This window comes from Urocitellus parryii, chromosome 8, assembly GCF_045843805.1.
Source record: "Urocitellus parryii isolate mUroPar1 chromosome 8, mUroPar1.hap1, whole genome shotgun sequence".
In the NCBI taxonomy this organism is placed as follows: Eukaryota; Metazoa; Chordata; class Mammalia; order Rodentia; family Sciuridae; genus Urocitellus; species Urocitellus parryii.
Window position 1 is genome coordinate 121,317,384 of NC_135538.1, and position 10,601 is coordinate 121,327,984.

A 10,601-nucleotide genomic window follows, 5' to 3' on the forward strand; every position below is an offset into this window, starting at 1 on the left:
CACCACAGCAGGGAGGAAAAACACAGAGAAAAACATTTGGCACAGAAATACTGGAGATCAGAAAAGCAGTATGTATTTAGTTGACCCAGAAGTTGCCCAGTGAACAGGTGTTTGAAAAGAGTTCTCTGTTTCTCAACTGGCAAGCAGACTGTTGAGGTGGGAAGCACTTTGAGGAGGCCATGCTATAGCTTGCTGCTGCCAGAGCCCAGGAGATCTTAACAAATATCTCTATACTGTCCAGATGAGTACCCACAGTGTGGCCTGGGTTGTACCTAGAACAATGAGTGAAATAGGCATAGAGAATACTGTACCCAGTGGAATTCAAGTCATAAATACAGAGAGATGTGCAACTCACTATCCCATTGAGTCTGGTGGATCATGTGACCAGCTGAAGAGGGTTGGGAACCTGAACAGGTGGGCATGAGCACACTCAGGGACTAACCCTGGAAAGGCCATGTTTGTGGGCAGCTGAGTGTGTGTAGGGTTGGTTCTCCTGCCCCACAAGTAGAGATCTTGGGAGGCTCCAGAGATCCAGACTCCCAGGAGAAATCCACATCTTCCTGGCCATAGAGTGTGTTGATCTAATCTCTCCAGAGCAGATACCATCCAACCAAGCTCCTGAACAGACCCAAGCCACAGACACCAGATCTCCCCAAATGTAACTCTGCAGCAGGCTCAACTCTGGGAGTGTATCAATCTGGTCTGTGAGAGAAAATTCCAAGCAACAGTCCTTCCCATTCCAAAACCCCCTACACTGATAAGAAGCTGAGAGCTATTTCAACCAGCTTCAGTTTTAGACCACTCCTGTTGGCAACTTTGAGAGCAATTGAAAAAGAGGAAGGGGTTAACAACACCCAGAGCTTGGTCTCTGTCTCTTCATATAGCATCAGAAGAAATGAAAAGAATGACACTTGGTCATTGGTCACAAAGGCAGTGACCTTCCATACTCATCAACTGTTTTGACCACCTCAGTGGAGAAAATTCTTTCAGTTTTCATTAAGATCTATCTTTTTGGGGGTGATCTTACTGTTCTGATTATTTTGTGAATATATTTCCCCATACATACTTGTTTCCTTTATTCTTAGTTTTAGCATTTTTAACACTATTTATTTTCCCTTGACTTTTCAGGGTTAGGGGTTTTTTTATTTTAGTTTTGATTTATTTTCATTTGTTTATGTCTCTTGTTTCTCTTTTTTCTCCCCTCTTCTCTAACAGGCAAATTCTCTTGTTCTCTTTCTCTGTCCTTTTACTATTTTCTAATTTATTTTTTCTCATCCTTCTTTATAACCATCACTTGCTACATCTCTTCTATATTCCCTCTGTTCACATTTTGAGCATTCTAAACTTTTCTTTACTATCCTCTTATATTTTCTTCTCTCATACTGAACAGCATTTTCACCATCTCTTATAATACCTTCTTTATACAACTCCTGCTCACACCATTCACCTTGTTGCCTTACTTAGTACTGTGGATGGCATGGTCGACACTTGTTGTTGATTTAATGCCAGACCTATTTATATTTCTGCTGTTGTCAATTGCAGTATTCCCATTTTTTTTTTTTTGTAATTAGAGTTGTATATGTCATAGGAGGCACCAGGTATTGATTTTAATGCTTGTTTAAGTTGATGAGATACTTGTTTTCCCGTTTTCTCTGAGGGACTTGGAATCTACAGGGACACTACAGTTCACAGGGTAGATGTTCTGCTGCTGAAATAAACACAGCAAAGAGACAGCACACCTTGGTACACACACAAATGAATCACACTAATTTTAGCAATATTTAGAGCAAAGAATATAAGAGGAAACAATCCAGTTAAACACCAGAGGCCATGTGGGAATAACTAGGGGGATGTTATGGGGCATCCACTCCTACAGCAAAAAGAGAGAGAATGAACACAAAGGCTGTGGGTACCACATTGCTGAGGGTTCCTAACCTAGAGCACTCTAGGACACTGTGGCAAGAGAGGCTGTGGCCTAAAAAGGCCCACGCATAAGAGTGAAAGAGAAATCCATCCCAACACATGCATAAAACCCAATTAAGGAATAAAATAAACAAGAAAACCAAGCTAACACAACACCTGCTAAAGTTCATAATTCACCAGAAAATAGCACTAAAGATATTCAGGTGGATGAAATATCAGACAAAGAATTCAAATGAATGATTATAAAAATGATGAATGAATTCAAGACAACAAAGGAAAACCACTGAATGAATTAAGGAAGTCAGTGAAAGGTATGAAAGAGAAGTTCAACAGGAGATAGAGATATATAAAAAAAAAAAAAAAAAAAAAAAAAACAGAAATCTTGGAAATGAGATAAATTAAGTCAATAAAATCTTCTGTTGAAAGTCTAAGACAGTAGGGGCTGGGGATGTGGCTCAAGCGGTAGCGCGCTCGCCTGGCATGCGTGCGGCCCGGGTTCGATACTCAGCACCACATACAAAGATGTTGTGTCCGCGGAAAACTAAAAATAAATAAATAAATATTAAAAAAAAAAAAGAAAGAAAGAAAGTCTAAGACAGTAGACCTCTCTGAAGACAGAATCTCAGAGCTTGAAGACAAGGTGGCAGGCCTCAAACATTCAGACAATATTACAGAATAGAAAGGTGACCAGAATATACAAGAACTCTGGGACAGGGCTGGAGTTGTAGCTCAGTGGAACAGTGCTGGCCTAGCATGGATGAGGCACTGGGTTCGATTCTCAGCACCACATATAAATAAATAAAGGTCCAGGAGCCAGAGTTGTGGCTCAGGGGTAGAGAGTTTGCCTAGCAAGTTTGAGGCCCTGGGTTCGATAATGGTTGATTTAGTTGTCGGTGGATATATATATATATATATATATATATATATATATATATATATATATATATATCATAGAGAGAGAGAGTGAGCAAGAGAGAGAGAGAGAGAGACAGAGACAGAGAGAGACACAGAACACACAATCTGGGACAACATTGAGAGACAAAATTTAAGAATCTTTGGAATTGAAGAGGGTTATGAGAGGCAGGCTAATGGTGTGGATAACCTCTTCAGGAAATAACAGAAAAAATTTTAAAACATGAGAATGAGAAGGACATCCAATACAGGAGGCGATGAAAACTCAAAAAGGACCATCAGAAAGGAAACTTTACAGAACACATTATAAATAAAATGCCTAACATACAGAGCAAGGATAAAATGGTAAAAGCCTCTGGGAAAAATGCCACATTCAATGTAACATTTAAGGGCAGGTCTATCAGAATTATACCTGATTTCTCAGCACAAACTCTAAAGCCCAGGGGGCTTTGAATGATGTGCTCCAAATCCTGAAAGAAAATACCTGTCAGCCAAAATGGTAAAGCTCTCCTTCAGAATTTAAGTGGAAATAAAATCTTTCCAAAATAAGCAGAGACAAAAAGAATTCATGAGTATTCAGCTGGTGGTATAGATGCTTATTGACCTTTCCCACAAACAGACCATATATGAGGCCACAAAGCAACCCATACCAAATAAAAAAAAAAAAAACTTGATATAATTTCTTGCATCTTATTTTATCATAATGGAATGAAATTGGCAATCAACACCAAAAAAAGAACTTCAGAACCTATAAAAACATGTGGAGATTGAACATTACACTTTTGAATGATGATGAGTAATAGAAGAAATTTAAAAATTCTTAGAGTCAAACAAGAATAGTGATACAATGTACCAGAACTTTCGCAACACTGTGAACTCATTCTACGAGACAAGTTTATAACTATAAGTGCCTATATTAGAAAATCAGAAAGATACCAGATAAACAATCAAAGGATGCATCTCAAGACCCTTGAAAAACAAAAACAAATCAATTCCATAACCAGTAGAAGGGAATAAATAATTAAGAACAGAGGTGAAATTGATGAAATAGAGAATACAAAAACAATAAAAAGGATCAATGACATGAAAAGTTGTTCTTTGAAAAGAAAAACAAGATTGATAAGCCCTTAGCCAAAAAACCAAAAGAAATGATAGAAGACCTAAATTAATCAAACTTGAAATGAAAAAGGAGAAATGACTACAAATATCACAGAAATCCAGAGGATTATTAGGGAGCAGTTTTGAAAACTTATATTCCAATACATTGGAAAACCTAGAAGAAATGGATACATTTCTAGACACATATAACCTGCCAAAATCAAATCAAGAAGACATAGAAAACTTACATGGATCAATAACTAGCAAGGAGATAGAAGCAGTAATTAAAAACAAACAAAACAAAACACCTTGGGGCTGGGGTTGTAACTCAGTGGTAGAACACTTGTCTCAAGTGTGAGGCACTGGGTTCCATCCTCAGCACCACATAAAAATAAATAAATAAATATATAAAAATAAATTAGTAAGTAAATTTATTTTTTTAGTAAATAAATTTATTGTGTCCATCTATAACTAAAAAAATATTTTTAAAAAACCCCACTTGTTATGGTTTAGATATGAGGTATCCCCAAAAGCTCATATGTGAGACAATGCAATGATTTTCAGAGGTGAAGTGATTAGAGGGGTATGAGCTAAGTAGTGGATTAATCCAGAGGTAACTGTAGGCAGTGCCCTGATTTAGGGCACGGGGGATGAACCTTAGGTACCTACATTGTATAAATGAATCTTTCTCTCTCTCTCTCTCTCTCTCTCTCTCTCTCTCTCTCTCTCTCTCTCTCTCTCTCTCCCCCCACTCCCTCACTCCCTCCCTCCCTCTCTGGCGCACTCTCACTACCTAGCTCTCTTGCTCTCACTCTCACTCTAGCTCTCTTGCTCTCATTCTCTGGCTCTCACTCTCACTCTCACCCTCATTCCACTTCCTGGTCGCTATGTCCTACCCTGTTTTCCTCTTCTGCAGGAAGCCACCTGTGAATTACTTGAGGGTCTTCACTAGGAATGGAAGCCAAGGAAATTTAGGTTTAACTTTGGGAAGTATCTGTGGCTCCTTCCACTCAACAGATTGCCCAAGACACAGAATCTTATCTCTGCTCTACTAGAGAGATCCCTCACAGTAGCTCTGGAGATGGGCATTACCTGTTGGGAACTGAATAGACCTTGTACCTTTTTCAGCAAGAAACATTCCATGGAAAAACTTTGATATTCCCTGATACATAAATAAAGAAAGCATGGGCACCATTTTACCTTTTTTTTTTTTTTTTTTTTTTTAGTATGGAATCAGCTAGCCCATCCTGACCCCCCTCCTCCCGCTTAAAAAAAAAATTATATATCTATATATCTATATATCTATATCTATCTATCAGATAGATAGATAGATAGTGTTCTGTGGTGTTTTCCCTTGCTCTATTTTTCTTAGCCTTTATTCTACATCTAGGCCATTCCACCTAGAGGAACCTCATTTCCACCCCACCCCCAACCCCACGCAGGTCTTGGACAGGCTCCTCCATGCCCTTCCACCATGATGTTCTGCCACATCTAGGTCCCATAACAATGGAGTGGGCCATCTATGGACTGAAATCTCTAAAATCATGAGTAACAAATAAACTTTTCCTCCTCAAAATTGTTCTTGTTAGAACTTTTTGCCACAGTAACAAAAAGGCCAACTAAAACATCATCCAACAGGAAAAAAAAAAAAACAGAAACACAACGATTCTAAGCTGAATTCTACCAGAATTTTAAAGGTTTACTCATGCCAACTCTCCTCAAATAATTCCAAAAATGGAATGGGAATAAACACTTCAAATTCATACTATGAAGCCAGTGTCATCATCGACCAAAGCCAGTATCACTACAGATCAATATCTCTGATGAACTTAGATGAAAAATTCTTAATAAAATATTAGCAAAAGGGAGGGGGCAGGGGATTAGCATGGATGGTGGAATGTGATGGACATCATTATACAAAGTACATGTATGAAGACTTGAATTGGGAATCAACATATTTTATATACAGAGATGCAAAAATTGTGGTATATATGTGTATTAAGACTTGTAATGCGAAACAACAACAACAAAAAAAAAAAAGTAGCCTTACATTAGATTAGGTAGAGAGAAGTGAAAGGAGGGGAAGGCAGGGTATGTGGGGATAAGAAAGATAGTAGAATGTAACAGACATTATTACTGTATGTATGTATGTATGTATGTGATTCTACAATATGTATATTCAGAAAAATAAGAAATTATATCCTATCCATGCATGATACATCAAAGTACATAAGTGCATTCTACTGACATGTATAATTAATTTTTTAAAAAGACAAAAAAATCAATAACAAAAAGTAAAATATTAGCAAATTGTATTCAACAACATATTAAGATGATTGTACATTATAACTAAGAAGGATTTATCCAAGTGATGCAAAGATGGTTTAACATTCACAAATCAAGACATGCAATACACCACATAAATAGAATTAAGGAGAAAAATCACATACTCATCTCAAAAGATGCAGAGAAAGCCTTCAATGAAATGTGGCACCCATTTATGATAGAGGCGCCAAGGACACTAGGCATAGAAAGAACTTACCTCATCATAAAGGATGTGATCAACAAACACAAAGCCAACATCAGTGAATGGCAAAAAACTGAAAGCATTCCCTTGAAGATCTGGAAAAAGAAAAGGATGTCTACCCTCCTCACTCCTATTCAATATATTACTAGAAATTCTACACAGTTCAAACAGGCAAGACAGAAAATCAAAGGGATAAAAATAGGAAAAGAAGAAGTCAAATTTTCAATGATTGCAAATGAAACAATTCTATACTTAGAAGATCCAAAAATCTCCCCAGGAGATTACTAGAACCAATAAACAACTTCAGCAAAGTAGCAGGTGACAAAATCAACATATAAAAATCAGTACTTTCCTATAAACCAATAATGAATCTCCTGAGAAAGAAATTAGAAAAACAATCCCATTCATAATAGCCTCAATAAAGAAAGTACCTAGGGGGGCTGGGGATGTGGCTCAAGCGGTAGCGCGATCGCCTGGCATGTGTGCGACCCGGGTTCGATCCTCAGCACCACATACCAACAAAGATGTTGTGTCCGCCGAGAACTAAAAAATAAATATTAAAAATTCTCTCTCTCTCTCTCTCTCTCTCTCTCTCTCTCTCTCTCTCTCTCTCTCTCTCCCTCTCCCCTCTCTCACTCTCTCTTTAAAAAAAAAAAAAAAAAAAAGTACCTAGGAATAAATCAAACCAAGGAGGTAAAAGACCTCTACTATGTTAACTATAGAACAGTGAAGAAAGAAATTGAAGAAGACACAATAATATGGAGAGATGTCCCATGTTCAAAGATAGGTAGAATGAATATTGCTAAATGAACATAAAACCAATATACAGATTTGATACAATCCCCATCAAAATACCAATGACATGTTTTCATAGAATGAGAGAAGATAGTTTTACTGTGCAGTTGGAAGAATAGAAGAGCCAAAAAATTCTAAGCCCAAAAAGCAATGCTGGAGACATCATAACATCTGACTTCATGGTACTTTGGTACTTGGTACACACACACACACACACAGACACACACACACACACACACACACACAGATACAGTCATCTGATCCTTGATAATGGTGCTAAAACATGCATTGGAGAAAAGAATGTCTTTTAAGCAATAGTGTTGGAAAATAGACTATGCATATGTGGAAGAATAAGGCGTGACTTTTATTTCTAACCCTGCACAAGTCAACTCAAAATGGATCAAAGTCCTAGGAATTAGGTCAGAAACTACACAAGTCCTAGAAGAAAAAGGAGGTTCAACACCTAATATACAGGTACAGGCAATGACTTTCTCAATAGGAACCTGAAAGCTCAGAAAATGACGCCTACTCTTCTGACAGAGGATTGATATACAGAATATATAAAGAACTCAAAAAACTCAACACCATAAAAAATAATCCAAATAATAAATGGACAAATAACCTAAACAAGACACTTCTCAAAAGAAACACAAATGGCCAACAAATACATGAAAATATCATTAGCAATTAGGGAAAAGTAAATCAAAACTACACTGAGATTTCATCCCACTCCAGTTTGAATGGCAGCCATCGTGAATATAAACAATAATAAATGCTGGAGAAGATGTGGAGAAAGTACAACACTGTTGGTAGGATTGTAAATTAGTACAGCTACTATGGAAATTAGTAGAGAGGTTCCTCAAGAGACTAGGAATGAACCACCACCCAGTTGTACCACTCCTCAGTATTAAGTCTAAAAAATTAAAATCATCATACAACAGTGATACACGCACATTCATGTTTATAGCAGCATGATTCAAAATAGCCAAAGTATGGTACCAGCCTAGATTTCCATCAATGGTTGGAAAAAGAGAATATGGAATGTATAAAGGATAGAGTTTGACTTAGCCATAAGGGAGAATGAACATTTCCATTTTCATGCAAATGGATGGAACTTGACAACATTATATTAAGTGAAATAAGCCAGAGTCAGAAAGTAAAGGGTCACATGTTTTCTCTCTTTGTGGAAGCTAGAGAGGAAAAAACAAAGAAAGGAGGGGAGGGTCTCATGAAAATCAAAGGAAGATCAGTAGAGGAAAGGAACCAGGGGAGGGAGGAAGAGGTGGAAAGGGGAAATCCTGGGGAATGACATTAGACAATTACATTGTTATATTGTGTACACATTTGAATAAACAACAACAAATTCCACCATTATGTACAACTATCGTGCACCAATAAAAAATATAGAAAATAAAAAATGAACAAGGAGCCAGGCCCTATGGTGCAGGCCTGCTACCTGGAGGCTGAGGCAGGAGCATTCCTTTGAGCCAAGACATGGAAGAATCCTGTTTCAAGCTGGTCTACTGCTATGCTCCACTGCTATGGTTGAGGAATTTTATCCTGTGTACTGCTTGCAGAGCTTCCACTGAGGTTTCTTGCAAACCTGGAAAACAGCAGACCCACCTCCAAAACAAAACAAAAACAAAAGAATAATATTCTGTGGCAAATACAAAGAATACTAGTCAGATTTAAGAACCACAACAAAAAGGTAATTAGGGCTGAGGATGAAGCTCCTCAGGGATAGAGGGATTGCCCAGCAGACACAAGACCCTGAGATCAATCCCTAGTATATTTACATTAAAAAGCTCCTATAAAAGAGGAAATTGTGGGGCTGGGGATGTGGCTCAAGCGGTAGCGCGATCGCCTGGCATGCGTGCGGCCCGGGTTTGATCCTCAGCACCACATACCAACAAAGATGTTGTGTCCGCCGAGAACTAAAAAATTAATATTAAAAAAAATTCTCTCTCTCTCCTCTCTCACTCTCTCTTAAAAAAAAAAAAGTTAAAAAAAAAGAGGAAATTGTGTCATTTTTGACAATATAGATAAACCTAGAGGAGACAATGCTCTCACAAATGATCTCACTTTTATGTGGAGATGGAGGCAGGCAGGAGGGGTTCTGGTTAGCACAGGTTGAGAGTAGAGAGAAGAGGGGAGACACTGATCAAGGGGTACAAAGTTTCAATTAGATAGGAGGAATTACATCTGTGCCATTCTACAGCACATCAAGATGACCACAGTGAATAATAATGTAGTGTATGTTACAAAAAAGATAAAAGAGGATTTTAAATGATCAGGTCACAGGAAATGATAAATGTTTGACCTGAGAGATATGCTAATTACTCTGATTTCACCATTATAAAATGTATATTTGTATCAAAACATCACACAGTGTCCTATAAATCTATACAACTATGTGTTAAGGAAAAGAAAATAAAACTAGAGGCCAGCTGGCAAGGCCCAGTCTCAGGGGTAGGTTGCAGCCATGGACTCTCCATGGGAGGAGCTGGGACTGGCCTTCTCCTGCACGTCCATGTTCCCCTTTTTTGACATCACCCACTATCTGGTGTCTGTGATGACACTGAAGCATCAGCTGGTAGGAGTGGAAGGGGCATGAAGAATCCTGTTTCAAGCTGGTCTACTGCTTTGCTCCCTGATTTGGTGGAGGAATTTTAACATGTGTACTGCTTGCAGAGCCTCCACTGAGGTTTCTTGCAAACCACATTGATATTTTACTGGCATCTTCAATCTGGTATATTACATATATTTTTGCCCATGGGACCTAATTTCCCAGGACTATTCATTCTTATCTGCTCAACTTCTGGCTGTGGGAATGAAGGAGTGATCAGAACTTGGAAAATAGAAGGTGGAATCACACATGCTAATAGCTATTACAAAAATGGCTGGCCAGTCATGATAGCTATTGGATGGGCCCAAGGTACAGCTGGTATCACTATCATGAATTTTGAACAGTTGGTAAAGGAGATTGGAAACCAGAGATGATGAATGGCTGAAGATGTCCTATCCTTCCAAGGTAACCTTGCTGGGGTCCCTTCACATTTCAGCACACCAAGCATCTGACCACCTCAAAGCATAATCTTATGTTCCTTTATACCATCTTTCTTGTGGCCAAAAAGATAACCATCATAGTTACACAGTTTTCTTCTATGACTCTTAGTCCTTTTGAATATATATTGAGTTGGCTGCTCTTTGGCAGCAACAGTTTTCATTGTATGAAAAGAAATGTGGAACAAAATCATCTTCTAATGGCACTAGTTCACTGGTCTCAAAACCTATGACTGATGGTTCAGATAATGTTAAAAGGAAATATACTAAGAACACTGAGTAA

General features: G+C 38.1%; 1 pseudogene; it reads left to right on the top strand.

Moving 5' to 3' along the window:
- Positions 1 to 9,737: 9,737 nt before the first annotated feature.
- On the top strand, positions 9,738 to 10,601 carry LOC113177224 (trimeric intracellular cation channel type B pseudogene; annotated as a pseudogene).